At 37.6% G+C, this 20326-nt stretch overlaps 1 protein-coding gene across 3 annotated transcripts in view; it reads left to right on the forward strand.

The window, feature by feature from the left end:
- Positions 1–20326, forward strand: part of DPH6 (diphthamine biosynthesis 6) — a 439826-nt gene that overhangs the window by 380921 nt on the left and 38579 nt on the right. For 2 of the 3 annotated variants that reach the window (XR_008417119.1, XR_008417120.1), the window contains 2 exons: positions 10066–10156; positions 10461–10569. The gene's annotated coding sequence lies outside the window, so the exon portion shown is untranslated. Of the gene's footprint in view, positions 1–4125; positions 4246–10065; positions 10157–10460; positions 10570–20326 lie in introns of those variants that run through there. The other variant, XR_008417121.1, reaches the window with a different exon arrangement.

Genomic DNA, 20326 nt, shown 5'->3' on the forward strand with positions numbered 1-20326 from the left:
TATCAGGGGTCTACCATACTGTTTAAGATGCTTAAATACGACATAATTTGTGTCACTCCATGTGAATATTTTTTTTTTGGTAAAATATAACATTTACCATTTTAACAATTTTTAAGTGCACAGTTCAGTGGCATTAACTCCATTCACGTTGTTGTGCGACCACCACCACTATCCATCTCCAGAACTTTTCACCATCTCAAAAACTCCGATCCCGATAAACAATAATTCCCCATTCTTCCCTTCCTCCAGCCCCTGGTAACCACTGTGTCACTTTATGTCCCTATGAATTTGACTTCTCTAGGTATCTCAGATATGTGAAATAATACAGTATTTGTCCTTTTGTGTATGGCTTATTTCACTTAGCATAATATCTTCAAGGTTTATCTGTATTACACCATGTGTAAGAATTTTTCATTCCTTTTTAAGACTAAATAATATTCCATCGTGTGTATATACCACTGTCGTCATATGTATTCTGTTTATCCAATAATCTGCTAATGAACATCTGAATTGTTTCCACATTTTGGCTGTTGTGAATAATGCTGCTGCAAACATTGGTGTCCAAATATCTGTTCGAGTCCCCCCTTTCCATTATTTAGGGCACATACCCTGAAGTGGAATTGTTAGATCAATGGCACTTGTATGTTTAACTTTTTGAGGGGCTGTCATACAAATATTTTTAATAGAACTAATATAGTAGAATGGTATCAAAGCTTCATTTCAAGCAATAATTATCCTCACTGCTGGTTTCAAACAATTAAAACAAAAATCACACTCCCCCTTTAATAGCTCTTATTTGCTGGTGCAAACATCTTGCACACATTCCACTGTTTCTAGTCCAGGATGTCTATAGCTATGTCTGCAGCTTCTGTTTCCCTGGAAGCTGTCTGTTGATGTTTCTTGGTGATTCATGGCCTCTGATTCTTAATTATCGATTGTGTTTTGATGGCAGAAACCCAAAAACAGAAGAATTATCTACTGTGAAATTTGTTCATCAGAACTTAGGTTTACCCTGTGCACTGTGGGTGAGATTGTAAATTGGTGCCGCCACTATGGAAAACAGTAAGAGGGGTCCTCAAAAAATTCAAAATAGAACTACCATATGATACAGCAATTCCACTTCTGGAAATACGTCTGAAGGAAACAAAAACACTAACTCAGAAATGTGTCTGTACCCCTCACATACATAGCAGCATTATTTATAAGAATCTAGACACGGATACAACCTAAGTGACCATCAGTGGATGAATAAAGAAGTTGTGATATATATATACTTATATATAACTGTGATATATATATATATATACACTTATATATAAACTTCTTTAAGTTGTGATATATATATCACTTCTTTATTCATATATATGTATATATCTCTATATATGTGTATATATATATATATATATATATATACACAATGGAATATTAGTTAGCCATAAAAAATAAGGAAATCTACCATTTTTGACAACATGGATGGAACTTGAAGGCATTATAATAAGTGAAATAAGTCAGAGAAAGAAAAACACTGTATGATCTCATTTACATGTGGAAACTAAAAATAAAACAAAACAAAAACAAACAAACTCATAGAAAAAGAAACCAGATCTGTGGTTACCAAAAGCAGGGGACTAGGAGGAGAGGGAATTGGAGGAAGATGGTCAAAAGGTATAAACTTCCAGGTATAAGATAAAGAAGTACTGGGGATGTAATGTAAAGCATGATGACAGTAGTTGATGCTGTTGTAAGATATGGAGGAAAATTGTTATGAGTGTAAATCCTAAGAGTTCTCATCACAAGAACATTTTTTTCTTCTTTCTTTTCTTTATATTGTATGTATATGAGACGATAGATGGTAGCTGAACTCGTGATAATCATTTCACAGCCTATGTAACTCAAACCATCATGTTATATATCTTAAATTTATACAGACATGTATGTCAACTATTTCTCAATAAAACCAGAAAAATAAATAAAAAGTGAAAAATATGGGGCACCTAGGTGACTCAGTAGGTTAAACGTTGGACTCTTGGTTTCAGCTCAGGTCATGATCTCACAACTCATGAGTTCAAGCGCGGCATTGGGCTTTGTGCTGACTCTCTGTTCCTACCCTGCTCACGTTCTCTCTCTCTCTCTCTCTCTCTCTCTCTCTCTCTCTCTCTCTCTCGATCTCTCTCACTGTCTCTAAAATAAATAAATAAACATTTAAAAAAAAGTTAAAATAAAGGATTTAAGTTCACATTTTCTTTTGCCCCAAGGTAATTTTTACTTACTTCCTCATACAAGTCAGAAACAAATGACAGGTATGATTTTGTAGTTATTTTGCAATGTTTTTCTGTTCACATCTGTAAGGAAACAACTTATTTAAGATGACTGGGCGTCTTTCTTCCTCCTTTGTTTATAGCAACAGCAGTTGTATCTTCAGTTCGTTTCCTGGGTTTTAATGTAACAATACAAACATTGTCCATTAAAGGGGTCATTCAGAATCCTTTCAGAGCAAAAGCCTAGCTCAAATATTCAATATCAACTGAAGGCATACATTTGTGAGAAATAACTTTTGACCTTAAAATTTGTAGAGGAATCAAATGCCAGACAAGCTGTTTTGTGTGTCTCTCATCAACAGCAAAACTGTGGTTTGCTTTAATACAATAATGCCAGCGATGAAATATTCAGGGAAAGCAAGGAATTGAGATAAAATTTAGTGAAACTTTTTCCCTACCTTATTTTATTTATGCATTACACTGCAGCCCAGTAATGACCCAGATTTCTGTAATAATATTTACTTAACTCTGAAAATATGTGTAGCATTACATGTTGTGATAGTATAATCAAATTAGATATACTATTCTTATTCTGGGACTATGACAGTATATTGCTCCAAATTTGAAATCTGCTTAAGTTTCTTTGCTTCAGAGCCTTAAATCAACTCAGATCTTGTAAGTGTGTAGCTTCATTTATTCTGAACCAAATATAATTTCCCACTTAGGGAGAGAGTATCTTTAAAAGGCTCATTAATAAAATCCTAATGAGGCATCTTGGACTTTGGAGAATACTCATGTCATTTTTATGAGTTTAGTACAGAAAGGTTATAAAGTGTAAAGATCAGATTTCCTATCAAATACACAATGGCAAAATGTCCCTGACAAAATCGGAACATTCTAAAAAAGTTGAATGCTTCTCTAATGCCTTTGGAAAACATCAAAGCAATTATGCTGATATCTTATGAACCAAAGGTCTTATTTTCTCATTGTGACTTGGGTACTGGGGACACACCTATGGAAAGAAAAACTGGCACTCCTTAGATTTGTAGCCCAGATGGCCTTACGGCTTTAACTCTGAGGATATAAATGGTCTATTTCAGGAACCATGTAAATATGCAAAGAGAATCCATGCCAATTTACCAAATGAAAGGACTAGTTGAAAATATGTAAATAGAAGAACATTAACAGGACCCAAGATCTGTAATAAATTAAGGCTGAAACAAACAACAAAAAAAAATTCAGACCGTGGATATATATAATCATTGTAATAAAAGCAGAACTTGAACCCAACGACAATAAAATTTTACCTAAGGCTATTAGTTGGCATCAAATGGAGGACTGGTGATAATGGGAAGCATAAGAATGGCATAAAATTTTGGAAGCTGTTAAAATCGTCAAAGGTCAAAATACTTGTTTTTGTCTAGTGACAAATTCATTTTCCAACTAGGCTCGTTCACATATGGCCTTGTACCCATTGCACAGTTGCAGATTGGCAGTTCACACTTTATTGTTGGCATCTGAAATACGGATAGATATAAATCACAGAATCATTGATCTTCAGAAAGCCTCGAGAAATTATCTGGTCTGCCCTCCCAACACACACATAAACCATTAAAGGCAAAATATCAACTTTCTAATTTTAGAAATCCTCAGGAAAATTGCTGCTGCAGTACTTTCTATTCAAAGATGACCTAACACATTTCCCTGTTTTGCTTTGTGGCCCCTAAGTTCATAGCACAAACTACCGTTTTGTTTAAATTAAGCCAGCTTAGAATTTGTTTTCGTTCTGCAGATGTCTCTTTTCTTTATTTGATCCTCAAAACTGTTGAGCTGATTTTAATATTAAAAATAAAAACCTTACTCCTAGGCTGTAAACCTGCATGACGAATTCCAGCCCAGAGCAACATTTTATGATCCAGTGTCAAGTTCCTGAAAAATGAAAAATGAGGGGAAAGAGGGTTTAACTGTAACATGGATACATTTTGGACTGGATGTTAACCAATTGAAAAAGGTGTGTGTGTTTAAGCATAAAAGCTGACTGTATTTTCCTTTTCTGATTTGAGCACGCAAAACCTTTTATTTTCATAATCAGGGCCAAATGTATTTTGTACTCTGGACTTGAACCAGAACTCAAAAGGGGTATGAAAGAGCATTACCCATGCAACCAATAGATTTGAGGCAAGTTTTAATTGAAAAAAAAAATCCCACCATCTATTCATTTTTAAAGCATGAGCTGCGTTTAACACACAAATCCTTCATTATTCATACATGGAAGTATGTGTTTAATGATTAAGTCTCCAAGGATTTATTTGATAGAATAATCTAAATTTCTTTTTTTAAAAAGGCAAATGAAATGTGGTTTTTAATTCTTTAAAGGACAAGTTACAAAGCATGCAAAAATATAACACAGGCTCTTAGTTTTTTAAACTATATCTACAATTTGCCTATCCATTGGTTTGTTCATCTGGATATCAGTAACATACAGACTTGATCTAATAATGGCTAATTATGCACTTGTTTATCAGCTCATTTGAAACATTTTGAGATTCAGTCTAGCTCAGCAAATTACTGTGCTTAAGGCAGTTCTATATTCTAGAAAATTATAATATCCCCAGAAGGCAAAGAATTAATAATAAAAATCCTCTTTTGTAAAAGATTATCATTGCAGAGCAAATGGAGCAGATCTTCCCTATCCTACTGCATTTAATATTCTCATTTTTTCCCTGAAACTTTGATGGAGAGGCAATGAGAATATCTCTGTTTTATTAACTTATTAAGAGGCACATTTACAGAACCCGTGCACTATATTGATTCCTAAAACTGCAGTGCTAAGAGCCAATAATCACAGAAGAGCAGGATGATTCAATTTGTTATCCCAGAACGTTTCTGAAACTCAGTAGAGCCCAAATTTTCACCGAGTTCAGAAAGCCTGGTTATTTAACTTCCCTAAGCCTCCATTTTCTCATCTGTAAAATAGAGGGGATAACAAAAGGCAGCCTCTGGATGTTGTGGGGAGTAAATGAGACAACGCACGGAATGCATCCAACACAATGCCTGTACATAGTAAATAATGTTAGTTTCAGTTACTATTATGGTTATTGTCATCATTACTTCTTGGGGTTCAGGACTCAAATAAGATGCATGCATTTAATTATCCATTTACCGCAGTAGTTATGCAAATTTTCAATGTAAATATTTTCATATCAGCTGAAAGATTAACAGGAACTTAATGCCCTGGCACTTTTTAGCCCAAAACTCACTCACGAAGCTAACATCAAACCATCCAGAATAGATGGGGTACAACTATTCAAGATCAATCGCCTACACCCAAGTTTGGAATCCTTCCACTTCATGGTGGTTGGACTTGACAACATCGTATTTTAAAAAGCACTTGGCGTTGCTTCTCTTGAACTATGCCAGCGAGTTTTGAACTTTTTCTTCATGATTCAGATTTTGTCATAGATTTTTGCCACCTTCATTTCCTCCGTGTTGGATCATTGCATCATATTTTAAGAAGAAAAAAAACACCTTTAAAAACTATCCAGATACCTTAGCTGGAGCATATGAGACTATTTGCTTTACAGCATTATTTGCACAGAATATATGTACCACTTCATTTATTTTGTCAACAAGGACTACTTTTCAACCTCCTGGTAAAATTTAGGGTGCTACCTTTAGTTTATAAATATTCCTGAAGCTTCCCTCTCCTTCTTTCCCTCTCTCCCACCCTCCCACCTTCCCTTTCTTTCTCTCTCCATATGTATATATACACAAGTACTTATACATACATACACATACCCTATATCTTCATTTGTATTTCTGAGGAGTGCAGTTAATGAGCGTTTCTCAAAAACCAGTATCCCAAAGGTAAACTTGGATGGCTGGTGGTGGCTCAATTTCTCCTTGCACTTCTTGACTTCTAGATATCTCCGCCTCTCTTGGTTCAGGTGAACAACCCATGTTGCATAGCATTTCAACTTGATGGACAATGGATACACTATTATTAAGCATTTCTTGCCCTAAAATGTGAAAAGCAAACTATCTAAATGGTAGGGGCTAACTATACAAGTGAGTTATTCTTCCTTTCACACTATACCCAGCGCCTGACTTTCTCTGATTTTAGTTATTTTTTTTAAGTTTATTCATGATTAAAGAGAGAGAGCACGAGCAGGAAGGGAAAGAGAAAAAAGGGATAAAGAATCCCAAGCAGGCTCCACGTTGTCAGCAGCACACAGCCCGACACGGGGCTCAATCTCACAAACTATGAGATCATCACCTGAGCCGAAACCAAGTGCTGGACACTGAAGGCGACCCTGTCTTTTTCTGATTTTAAAGCATGAAAGCAAATTTTCTTATATTTAAAAACACTCAGGAATAGGCTCTTCTCCTTCCAAATGTCCCTAAGGGAAAATGAAATCTATTCCAGGGGTTACAAATGTAGAAGGGTAAAATGAGACCAAACAAAATTAAAAGTTCATGTAGGGTGCAGCAGCTAACAGCTGTAAGAAGTAGAGACCTGCTGGAAAGCAGTGACCCTGCAATGTGTTTTTACTCTATAGATTCACGAGACCTCAGCATGCTGGAGGAGAAAGTTTTGTACCCTTTTCATTACTAAAAACTGTTAAAATGGCCTCTGTCCCTCCACTTACTACCAAGATGGTTTAGAAAAAGCTAATCTGGAAGGGGCAAGGTGTCCTTCACCGAAGGTTTCCAGAATCCAATCAAACCTATTGCCACAGGGCCATGAAAGCACCACCCTTCATCACAGCCATCACAAGCATGGTTGTGCTGTTTCTATTGTTTAATCTCTCCACGTTCAGCCTGCTATAATCACCATAACTCACCTGAATGTAATGTGATTAGCAGCCTCTGCTGTGATGAGAATGAAACCCACTCACATGGCATCTATGACCCTTCACCCCTCATGGGCCTGGCCAGGCCTGCCTTGGCCGAGAGACAAAATGCAGAAACTGTCATGGCGCCACCTGCAGTCTCTCAGGCTGGGGGAATAATTGGAAATGTTCACTTTCCAACTGGATGTGTTGATCCCTCTGTAACCATACCATGAAAGTTCCATTCCTCCGCCTCCCTCAAGAAGCTAGTTTATTCTCATCCTGGGAGGTTTTCAAAAAGATTTTGTAGAGTCTTGCTGCAGTGCCTTCCTGCAGAAGGCAAAGTGACATTTTTAATAGAAAGATAGCAGTTCTTAAATTCCATTCGCAACACTGTCAGTAGATTAACCGCATGTTGGACAAATGAAGAAGAGGTTTGGGGAATTTGATGCTTCTTTGTCTTAGACTGAAGTCAACACAGGCGTGACAAGTCCACTGAATGATAATCATTGGCAAGAACGTATAAATAACTAACCATCCTCTTTCTCTAAAAGGAATGTATTTCCTTCCATGCTAGTTATGGGGGACACTGTTAATCGTAAATACTATAGGGATCTGTTATTTAATTCACACAGCTTTCAGACCACAGGAAGAATCAGTCAGAATTAAGAAATTATTTCCTGACAACTAATACGGCAGGGTGAAAGTAGTAAATTTTAAATATATGAAAAAATAGGCATTTATGGAATGTTGCTGTTTACCACACCTATACTTTTAACCAGAATGACAGCATGCAGCATGACGAGCTTAATTTTCTTTAGCACAGTACAAATTCTCTGCGTTTTTTTCTAATTACCACTTTCTACAATGCGGCTCAAATAGGAATAGACTCCCTTGGTTCAGCTCAATTTCCACAGCTTGACAGGCATTGATATCAAAATTAATTCTAAAATGAAACTTCATAAAAGGAAATCCTATTTGACAAAAGAACTATTGGGCTTGAATCACAGTTGCATTTGCATTGTGGAGTCCCATTTTTGTTCTGATTGTATATGAAATAATGCTGGAGGAGAGATTGAATACCCAGAGAGAGTTCATTTGAGGCATCCTGATGGTATCTGCCGTATGCAAGTAAAGAAGGAGACGTTTTTATGACATCTTCAGAACTTGAAGATTGAATTACAGTTTCGGTAATCATCAGCTTCCCTTCTCCAGTGTCACTTTTTGACAATATATTGCATAGAAAAGACTTATGGTTCCAGTTTTATAAGCTTGCAATAAAAATATAACAACTGTTGTATTAAATTATTTAAGTTGTAAACCATTGTGAAAAAGGAGAAAAAGTTGTATCGACACAGAGCCTGAAAAACTGATTATAATGGAGAGCAACATGTATTGTGTGGATTATTCCCAAGTTTTTCCCTAGTTTAACGTATTTTAAATCTCCAAGATATCTTTCAAATCAATGTTTGGGCATGTAACATTCTTTTATTTGTTCATTGTTTAGAACTGTTGATGGCGAGAGAAAAACAGAACTTGTACACTTCCAGGTCACCAATTTATTTTAACAGAGTTATAGGGGCAAACAAAGTAAGAAAAAAGGTAATATAGAGAGACTTAAGATTAAAAGATGCTAACTGAAAGAAACCTAAATACTAAATGAATACATTCCTTCAGAGCAATATAGACTCTAGACATTGTCTAGTCTTTCTAGAATTTTCTTATTTTGTACTGGTTTTTATGGGCAATCAGTACGTCTACTTTCTAGCATATTACACTATTCTGTTGCTATGTATGAAAGGTAGTAGGCTAAGAGGTTTTCTCTTCTCCAGTATTCCTCCATAGGTCTCTTAGGTCTGCCCTTCCAATGCCAGACTTCCAAAACTTTTTGTCCACCCTGCCTGCTTTCCTTTGCATTTCTAGGCCCCATTTATTTCTAGGCTCCAGAGAATCTAAAAGTATTCTCTGGCTTGGTCAGGATGGTGGCATTCCATGCCTCTGCACTCACACATTCCCTCTCTGCCTAAACAATTGCTGGATATTGAAACATAGCTCAAATCAGTCACATGCATGCACACACACACACACACACACCCCTCTTGGCCTCCTGGAAGCAAAAAGGGATCCCCTTGACTAAATAATCAGATTTTATTTCTCTAAAGGAAATTAAAACAAGGAAGCCACATATTTCCACCTGGTAAATCAAACCACACAGAGGATGCACAATAACTGCAGGTTAACTGATCTATTACTGTTGTTCATGACAGTAATTCTGGCACTCTTACCTCCTGCTACAGATGTTGTCTCTCTCACCTAAATTCAGCAGCAGCAAACTGGCCGTATTCTCACTTTGAGGGTGGTGATGATAATAATGATAATGATGATGATGATAATAATAATAATAATAATAATAATATAACCTGTATTTGCCAGGTACTTCATGTTAATTTATTTAATCCTCACATCCCAAATTAAATAAGTATTATTCTGGGGCGCCTGGGTGGGTCAGTAGGTTGAGCATCCAACTTCAGCCCAGGTCATGATCTTGTGGTTCACGAGTTCATGCCCCACGTCAGGCTCTGTGCTGACAGCTCAGAGCCTGGAGCCTGCGGCAGATTCTGTGTCTCCCCCTCTCTTTGGCCCTCCCCAGTTCATGCTGTGTCTGTCTATCTATCAAAAATAAATAAAAACATTTTTAAATTTTTTTAAAAAGAAATAAGTATTATTCTAATTCTATAGAGGAAGACACTTAAGTCTTACTCAAAATCACATAGCTAAAAAGTATCAGAATCATGATTCAAATGAAGCACATGGCATTCATGTGCTTACCAACTATACTATACCAACATGGAATGATTCAATCTCTAGGTCACTATCACCAAAGGGAAAGAGTAGGATTACAAGGAAGTGTAGCAGACCTGGTTTTCCTCTGGTTTCTACTGTTCACTCATTTGTCATACATTTGTTTTGTGCAGGTAATACGCCAGAGTCTATCCATGGTCTGAGGATATAAAGACAAATAACACATGGTTACTGCTTTCATTATCCACTGGAAAGGAAAACCAGGTAAACAACTACAGTTCAATATGAAATTTTAACTGAAAGGTATACGAAGTACTGTGACAGCACTGGGGAAAAAATAAAGTCCAAGGAATGCTATGTTTTCACTTAACTTGTGGGCAGCCTATCCCCAGGAGAATAGTAGATCCTCTAAGGAAGAATCCAGAATAGCTTCATCTTCAACTAAGAAGTTTTGCAAAAGTGACTTCTTCCCCTTCCCTGGACTAAGAAGGAAAGCTAACTTAGCCAGATCATCTCCATCCATTTACTTGAAATCAGAGGCTCTTCTTTCTTCCTTCCACACCTACAGCTTTATGAGCCAGGAGCACTCAGATCAATTTGAAGCAACTCACGTCAGCAATCTGGAAGTGGATGGTAACTCTCTTGGGCTACTTCCCTGACATCTGGAATCCATGAAGGTACATTGCTTGGTTTAATCAGACCCTCCTACACCTCCACTTCCAACTCCACAGTAATGAGACTTGAAATTGAGTAGCCATAGACATATAGATAACTAGTAACAAAACTACCAGTTCCCTTGGCCACTCCCTAACAGGTGATTTCCATCATCAGGACATTCCACCAAGCTGGCTTCATTGCATGGACATGGCCCAGTAGTAGAGAACCACACTGTTTCCTCCACAACAGCCAAAGAGTACCATGAGCTCCCTCTGAGAATACCTCGGAAAGCACTAGATACTTCCCATTCTTTATATTATTAAGAACCATGAACTTGAGTTCATAGTACAGCCCAGATACTAGTCACTGTGTTTGGGCTTCCTAGATGTATAGTTTTATAGAAAAACCAGAAATTGAAAATGCTCTAGTAAAGAAAAGGCAAAACTTTATAAAAGATCAAGGATAGCTAAAACCCCTTTTTTTAATCCCAAGTAGCCAAAGTTCTTTCTCTTCTAACCAAAAATCCCAAGTATCTTTGTAATCAAAGTCTGTTAATTTTTTCTACCCAGACAGAACAGAAACAGGGTGTTTGGCCCCTGGCAACAAAATCTGTGGGACTACAACTAGGAAAATCTTTTTTCAAAATTTTTTTTAACATTTATTTATTTATTATTGAAAGGCAGAGAGAGTCAGAGTGTGAGCAGGGGAGGGGCAGAGGGAGACACAGAATCCGAAGCAGGCTCCAGGCTTTGAGCTGTCAGCACAGAGCCCGACGCGGGGCTCGAACTCACAAACTGCAAGATCATGACCTGAGCCGAAGTCAGACGCTTAACTGACTGAGCCACCCAGGCACCCCTATAACTAGGAAAATCTTAATAACAAGGTTGCCTGACTCATCTTGAATAAAGAAAGCTGTCAGGAGCTTCTGATAGACTGAGGGCTGCAACGTAGAGGATCTCCAAAGGGTTTCCTAGACCTAATGATAAGATCAGGTGGCCAAAGATCAGGGCATCTGTACTAGCCAGCATATCACTATGGATGCCCAGGTTGAGATGAAAAGCTTCCTAAAGACTATGAGCAGGTGAAGGATAATCATCTAACACAAGAGCTGTAGGAAACAGTATTTCTTCAGGGAAGCCAGCCTGGACCTGGAGTTTTTATGCAGTAAAAGAATGTTATAACCTGCACTACAGAAAAGACCTGAAAGGCAAACAAAGAAAGGAGATACATATATATATATAATCTCTAGAAAAGAAACATTTCTACAGTTTATTCTACAAAATATATATATATGTAATAGTTTGGGACAACCAATCAGAGATCAACTGGTTAGGTTTGCAGGGAAATGTCATACAGAGATAAATATTCTATAACTGGATACAGCAGGCCTTGAAGACAGCAATTAGTATTGCTTACCATAGGAGATTATAAATATGGACTTATCTATGAATAATAACTAGGACTGCTGATAATGTAGTAACTTTTCCCCTTACTTATACCCTCAGACTGTAAGTGATAACGTCTTTGAACATAAGGGACAATGAATCTATGCAAGAGATTTAGTTGAAAGGACTGGTTTGTTTCACACCAGCTGTCAGATAGGCCTCTCAAAACTCCTGTAAGTATTGGAAATAGTGACCTGAGGGGGAAAGGCTCATAGCCCAGGAACTGATCCCTTGAGCCATCCAGATCTCAATCCCTGACGATTTTGATTAATCCATGCTGACAAACCAGATTTGGATCAATAGAAATTATCTGTAACAAGAAACTAATTGTATATTTAGTAAGTTTAGTGCCATTTTTGGTGGCTTCAAATTTATATGGAAAAGACCTTATTGACTTTTGAAATCAAAATTCATACCGTTTTAAGGTAATATTGCCTTGGGTTATAATAAATTACAGTGTTCTACTTTCTCTCTTGGGTAATGTATGGTCTGAAGGCATCTAATCTGTTTACTCTTAGCCTATGAATATTCTTTAATTGTTATTTATGGAGACTTCGGATCTATTTACATAATGTAAAAAGCACAGAACATGTACCTCTTATGCTACTTTCATACGCCATCCCTGTTTAAATGAAGCAGCAAATCACAGCCAATTTCAAGCCACGTTACAATCTCAGCTCAAATTATGCCATGGCTTAATAGTAAAAAGATGTCCCTAAAGTTGCATCATCTTCGGGATACAGGAGACCTCAGGTGTTAGAGAGCTACTGTGAGGCAAAGTAGATGAACCAATGAACCAGTGTTGAATTTATATTGTACTTTTCACACAGGAAGATTATCTAGGCCTTCAGTACACCTATACGTGAAGCCATGTGTGACGTCTAACTCTTTTCACTTGATTTCCTTATGGACCATTTTCCTGGAGAGGAAGATGGGAAATTTCAGCCAGCCACAAATGGACTGAGACCCGCCAGTCTCATTTCACATGGAGCAGGTGTCCCAGACAGGGTTTGACGCCAAGCCACAAAAGTGAAACAAAGAAAATGCTGTTAGGGCTAAACAGATGGCCCTTCATGGGAGCTGTGTCATCAGCTTAAACTGGGTTTGTCTTAGTATCTTAGGGGCAAGACGTGCCTCATAATTCTTTGCAATTTAATGTTATTAAAATCATCTTTTGGGGCGCCAGGGTGACTCAGTCAGTAGAGCATCTGACTCTTGACTTCAGCTCAGGTCATGATCTCACAGTTTCTGATTTCGAGCCCCACACAGGGCTCTGCACTGTCAGTGCTTGGGATCCTCTCTCTTTCGCTCTCTGGCCCTCCCCCACACTCACTCGCTCTCTCTCTCAAAATAAGTAAAGTTTAAAAAAAATCATCTTTTTAGCAGAAACTGCTAACATATCTAATAAAAGGAACTGACTAATCATTCTACCTTCATGGACAAAAAAAGTTAAGAGGCCAGGGCGTGAGGTCACAGGTCTATGAGGGAACACTGCAAGGTCTGTACTTTATCAAATGCAGAAACTCCAAGAAAGCTTCACCTCTTAACCAGGTTGCTCTTTTTGAGGCCAAAAACAGAATTGCTCAAGCCATTCTCTGCCTTAAATGGATAAAAACACTTCTGAATATTCACTAGTATCCTCTAGCATACCTGCATTTGTTATATTAAGGATTTCCAGCAGACTATTAGTGTTTGTTCTGAATAGCGGTACCACTGTACCAAGCACATGTAGGGCAAGAGGTGAAAGGGTAAAAAGCCCTTGTTTAATAGAATTTACATGCTGTGTGACTCTAAATTGTTTAGCTGCCTGATAGAATTTTTATAAAGCCCAAAATAAATATCCATAAACTTAACAGATATGCAGGAGAACTAAGAAGCTGCTGCTTGTTTTATTTCTTCAAAGGTCACACTTTTTTTCCTATGACATAACAGTAAATAGCATGATAAAATGCCGCCAATATATCATAAATTATGGAAAATAACCATTGACTTTTCAGGATAGTTTGGGGTATAAATACTTTGAGATTAATGTTATAAGTGCTTTTCAAATACAAACAAGAAATATTGCCAAACTCATAATTGTTCAAATAAATCATAAATACGATATAAATTAAAAATTAGATGGATGTTAGTCACACTTAGAAAAATGGCTCTAGAATAGTCCAATTTACTCATAAAATACATTGGGTTGAAATTATATAAATTTGAAAACCATTGACGGTGGACCCAGAACTACTATTCATAATCTGAAAATCTGTTTGATTTTGCCTCTGTATGTCTCCAGATTATAAATCGTCTGGTTCAAGGGCCCCACCTTATAAATTGAAATAATTCTTCAGCCCACTAATATATTTACCAACTATCCTGTCATTTAAAAGAAATGATGAAGTAGAAGCAACTTTAAAAAGATACAATAGCCGTATCCTAGGCCCTCTTCAGAATATTTATTCTCCAATCTAAGTCTCAATTCCTGTGTGTCATCCACATATAGCATATCTCTAGTTAGATTTTCCTTAATATCTCAAGCATTATACACCAGGAGCAAGCAGTCTATGATCCACAACCAATTCTGGGCCAGCTGCTTGTTTTTTTGTAAATAAAGTTTTATTGAAACTCACCTACACGTATTGTCTATGACCTTTTTTGCCCTACAATGATGCCGTTGAATAGTAGCAGCAGAGACCATATAACCCACAAAGCAAAAGGTATTTACTATCTGGCCCTTTACAGGGTACAAAAAAATTGTCTACCTGTTATAAACACAAAAGAGAACTTAGGACCATTTCCCCCCCAAAAATGGGGCCTCCTCACAGTTCCTACTATTTGGGGACATAACATGATATGTTCACATTCTTGGATACCCTCCATTCTAGTTACATATTACTGCATAACACAATACTCCAAAACATAATGACTTAAAACAACCACCATTGTATTATATCTCATGATTCTGCGGATCAAAAACTTGGGCAAGTCTCAACTGAGCAATTGTTCTGCTTCATGTGGCACTAATTAGAGTCACTCATTGGAATTTAACTGGCAGCTGGCTTGTCTGGAGGGCTCAGTGGTGTCAGGACCTCTCTGCATGACCACTTTGGTAGGGTGGTTGAACTTCTTACATTGCAATTCAGGGTTCCAAGGTACCAGTCTGCCAGTCTTTTCTTAAAGGCTAGTCCCACAACTGGTACAGCATCAATTCATCTACAGGCCAGCCCAGATCCAAGGGGAAAAGAAATATAACCCACCTCTCAAGGAGAGGAATGTCAGAGTTTGTGGCCACCTTTAATCTCCTACCTCCTAACTTGTTTCTTTGCCTCAAATCTTTTTCCAAACTCTGGCCAGATATTCCTAAAATACCAATTTCATTATGTCTCTTTCCTTCCCAAAAACCTCAAATGACTATCTCTTGCCTGTTTGGTTTAAACTCCTCTCCTTAGGTTTTAAAAACCTATTATGTAATAAGAATCTAACATTATTTTGTATTAGTCTCTTTGCTGATATTAGCTGGTTTTCTCTTATAAATATTCCTTCCTTCACCTACTCTGTTCTGTATTGTAGAAATTGACTCCTGCAGAGATTTTTTTTTCCCCTAGGCTTCTTGTCAGCTTCTGTCTGGACTTAGCCCATGGGAGATACTGCCAGGTGATGGGGGAGGAGAGGCAGGCAGAAAGAAGCCAGGTTTCAAGAGTTCGCCTCTTCTCTCTGCTTCATGTAGATCTCTAGTACTAACTGCATTTGTATTTCTCCATTGTTCTAGCACCCACTGGCCACGCCTTCTCTAGTTCCATCCTCCACTGGGTGGTCCTGGTCTCTGAGCTCCCGAGACCCTATCTTCTCCCTTGTTCTTTCAACCCAAGTGTTATTGCAGTTACCTGAAGTTGCCAATCTTTCATTGCCACACTGTCTTCTGTTGGTCATCTCAGGTCATCACCTGTAAAATCAGTTCCTAGTTTTAAATTTTTTCTGTTAAATACCTAAAGTGGTTTCTAGTCTCCCGATCAGACCCCAAGAGATACACTCTTCAACACAAAGCATCCACTCAAGGCAGTGGTATCTCCTACCTCATCTTCCACCCTCCATGTTCCTGTCACTGCGCTTTAGGCTCGGACATCTGGCCTCATTCTTCAAAGCCAGATCAAGCTCTGTCTTCCTCAGAAAGCCTTCCGATATCACTCTAGTGTTTAGTCCTCCAACTCCATCATTCCTTGGTGACTTCCAATGTGTGCATCTTCCCAGTTTGTAGTTTGTTGAGGATGCTTCTGCTGTTTCCTGGTCCCCAGAGTTCCCAGCACAATGTCAGTGCACAGTAAGCACTCAATACCTGTTGCCCCAATTAATTGGCTTTCACTTATAACTTATTTGTTGAAAATAATGTCTTATAGGTCTGACTAATTTCTATCAAAGCCAAGATAGTCTGCACTCTTGAATAGCATCCTAACTAAATTCAGGAGTGCTTTTCTGTTTAGTGCTAGTATTGCCTTTCACCAGTCTGGATGAACATGGTGGAATAGATAGAGACAAGCATTTGGGGGTGGGGGTAAGACATGGGGTATAACTCAACATCCTATATGAAGTAGATACCAAATAAATATTAAATGAAAAGGATAAGCCCATGACTGATGGATTTGTGTGGAGGAACCAATGAATGAAAATTTTAAACATGGCACAGTCCTTTGGGCCCTTTTATAAAGTACAATTAATTTTGGTATTAAAGGGCATGTATAATTTAATTTATAGCTCTTTAAATAAAATCATATTAAAGAGGAGGAAGTGCCAAAAGAAGTAGGTATAATTAGTTAATTTAAGATTCAGCCTCTAAACTATGTCCCACATTTCTTATACCCTGAATCCATATTTTGTTTATTTTGTTCCTCTGGCTCCGTAACAGTGGTGGAAATATAAAGGGTATTCAACAAATACCTTAATTGTTTGCAACTATTTCCTTGCTATGATAGTATTCTATATGCTCTAAAGCCAAATTAAATAGATGATGTTCCTACCTTCTAGGTGCACAATCGCCTTATGAAAGGGACTATTTTAGGCAAAACTGTTCCACCTTGGCATTCTATTTTGCCAAATAAATTACAAATGCAAGTGTGCTCTAGAATTTACTGCTTTAGGGCCAAAAAAAGTGTGTCTATTTTAGACCAGAACATGGCCCAGTTTGAGTTCTTAAGATTTGGCATGACCTAACTCAGCTTCTGGTACTCCAAGATGACATCAAAAGGAGCCCCACTGGGGCGCCTGGGTGGCTCAGTCGGTTGAGCATCCGACTTCAGCTCAGGTCATGATCTCACAGTCTGTGAGTTCGAGCCCCACGTCGGGCTCTGTGCTGACAGCTCAGAGCCTGGAGCCTGTTTCGGATTCTGTGTCTCCCCCTCTATGCCCCTTCCCCGCCATGCTCTGTCTCTCTCTGTCTCTCAAATATGAGTAAACGTTAAAAAAAAATTAAAAAAAAAAAAAAAGGAGCCCCACTTTCTCCTGCAAAAAAAGTCTAATGGTTGGCTAATTTTGAAAATGAATTTCTCCCCCACTGCTGTTCGTAACCACAGAGACAGCCATTTGAATGCTTTACAAAAAAAAAAAAGGCCTCAAGCCTCCTCATGTTTCACCTTTTCATTGCACTGACGATCATTTAGAGGGCAGACTTGTTCCAGACAGCTTTAATTAAACTGTACCAAGGACGCAGATAGATGTCAATGGAAATGATCCATAACATGAGGCTAAGCATGTATTTAACAGTGTTCCATCCAGTTCAATCACCTTCTAGCATTTCAGTGGCTTTATATTCATGTAGCAAAGACTGAACGTGTGTATGTGTTTTTTTTAATCCATCCCATTAGTGACCATATGCTTGGGCTTCGATGGATACGAGAACTGTCTGCAATCTGCCAGGGATTTAGGGACATCAATAATTTGTGAATAGTCATGTTGGTACTGGTCGAAGGGTTAAGTGCTCTGCACACCAGGGGCACCTCTTTTGGGATTTGAACTCTTAGTTGACTGTTAGGAACCTTATCCCCTGTGAGGTTCCTACTACATGCTGCTTGTCAGATGCATCCAGCTGTATGTAACTGGGAAGCATTATTAGCTCTGGGATTTAAAGATCTCTGTTAATACCGATAGAATGGTGTCTTTGAGTTAAAAAGCATGGAGAGTATATTGTAGCAAACTCAAAGAGGTTTTCATGTTCCATATTAAGCTTATGGTCTTTCTTTTTTCTTATTCTTTCATACATTCCTTGTGAATAGATAACACGGCATCCTTTTGAGAAAGAGTTCATAATTGAAATTTGTTCCTACAATTTGCTGGTAAATTAGATTGCATCAGCCTAAGTGGAAAGATAAATGTCTCCTTAAAATAAGAGAAATTTTGTCATGAAAAGCTTTGCTTCCCATTCCCATACCCAGAGGGTGAGAAACAGGTAATGTGAATGATTTTTGAAACTTAACTCATTTTAATGGTCTTGCATGAAGATTTCTCAAATACAGTTGCTTTAATACCGACAGCAACAGAGATCATATCAAATCTTTTGCATTATGTGCTAGCCTGTAACTTCATGTATAACTAAGCCTTGTTGGACTGGCTCACTATTGTAGCCCCTGAACTTGACACAGTGCCTCACAGACAGTATTTAATAAATATTTGTTGTATGAAAGGATGGATGGATGGATGGATGGATGGATGGATGGAAGAGAGCAAGGCAGAAGGGAAGGAAACACTTGGGAAAACAGTTTGTCAGCCTGACCTGCATGTAAGTAGTTGCTCTCTAATATTTTCTAGAAGCTGTCTTGGATCTGGGAGTGATGTTTAACAATAAAACATGTTTCAACAGTTTTAATGGATATGGATTTCAGAGCTAACTTACATTATTATGACCTCTTAATAATAGTAGCATTAGTTTCCTTGTTGGGTAAACGGTAAGAATAATTATGTTGTGATGACAGATTTCCATGAGATTATGCTTTTTCTACCACATATCTAGACATGGTTTTGTTTTAATATAACTGAATACTCCCATAGTGTCTTGTGGTTTCATTAAGGAGGATAATGATTATTAAGCAAAAGTATCTTTAGTCTTTCTCTCCTTAAATATCTAACTGATCTTAAAGGTAAAGATAGTTTGTCTATTTGTAGTTGATATTCTATGTGTGTTTGTTTCCAGTAATTTCAGCCTTCTTACCCTGGAGTAGTTTTACCCATCCCTTAATTGTCCCTAGCTGATGTCTAGAAGGTCTTTTTAAACTTCTTAACTGCACAATGAGGCCTCAGTGGACACCTAGATTGTGTCTGCTTGGGAAAATGCCAAGCACTAATGAGTATTTTGTTTAATGTAATGGAAACTGAAAGTGCACGGCTTCTTCCTTGACTGATCAATGCCCACTTCTGTTGTTTGAATGTATCTATACATTCTAAATTCTAGAAGAAAGGTCACAGAGGGCAGAGCACTTAGTGTCTGCCCAGGAAGGACTTGAAGATTCAGAATTGTGTTTATATGGGGCTCAAGAGGGAGAAAGTACTTGAGTTAGCACTCAGCTCCTCTTCTCTGTTCAGATAGCCATCCTTTCTCGCAAGCCCATAATCTTAAACTTTTTCATGTTAGTTTTAAAGTTTTACATTAACTTAAGAAAATAACAATAAGGGATTTATTTCTATGTAATTATCTTTTTATTTCATCATCGTTTTGTTATTATTAAAAAATTGGCATCTATTTACTTTATTGTTTGCCTTTTCCCAAGTTCAATCCTAATGTGTCCAACACAAATTTTGAAATAAATAATTAAAAACTATTTCTTAGTTACATTAAAAGTCAGATTTGCTGGAAAACAAAACCTTAACAATTCAGTAGGCCAATATGATCGAGTATGTTTGAGTGAAGAATAATGATTTCCATGTGGTACTAATGTTCTACACACAACTAAGTGGAAAGTGTAGAGGTTGTTTCTGAGATTTCATTGAACCATATCTGGCTGAATAGATACAGAGCTCCCTTTGGTAGTATTTGTAATTCGTAGCCTACTTGAATGTGCTAGATAATTTTCAAAAAAGTAAAGATTCCATTTAAAACTTAAAAGAGATTTACCTCTCGTCTAAAGCTTCTAGGTTTAGAGATTTCATAAAAGTTCTATCGGGATGGTAAGAAAAGATAGGATTTGAATGTGGAGAGTGGAGATAATCTAATTCCTCAACTTTGAGTGTAATGACTCACAAGCCATCGTCTTGCTTCAATCATACTATCTCATGCCTTTGGAGACTCTGGAACTATGCAAGCGTCCCCAAATTAGAGTTTATAAAAGAAACCTTGCCTGACCCTTAATAATTGTTACTTTAC

The sequence above is a fragment of the Panthera pardus genome, unplaced genomic scaffold (assembly GCF_024362965.1).
Source record: "Panthera pardus isolate Hobbes unplaced genomic scaffold, ASM2436296v1 HiC_scaffold_24, whole genome shotgun sequence".
NCBI classification, from domain to species: domain Eukaryota; kingdom Metazoa; phylum Chordata; class Mammalia; order Carnivora; family Felidae; genus Panthera; species Panthera pardus.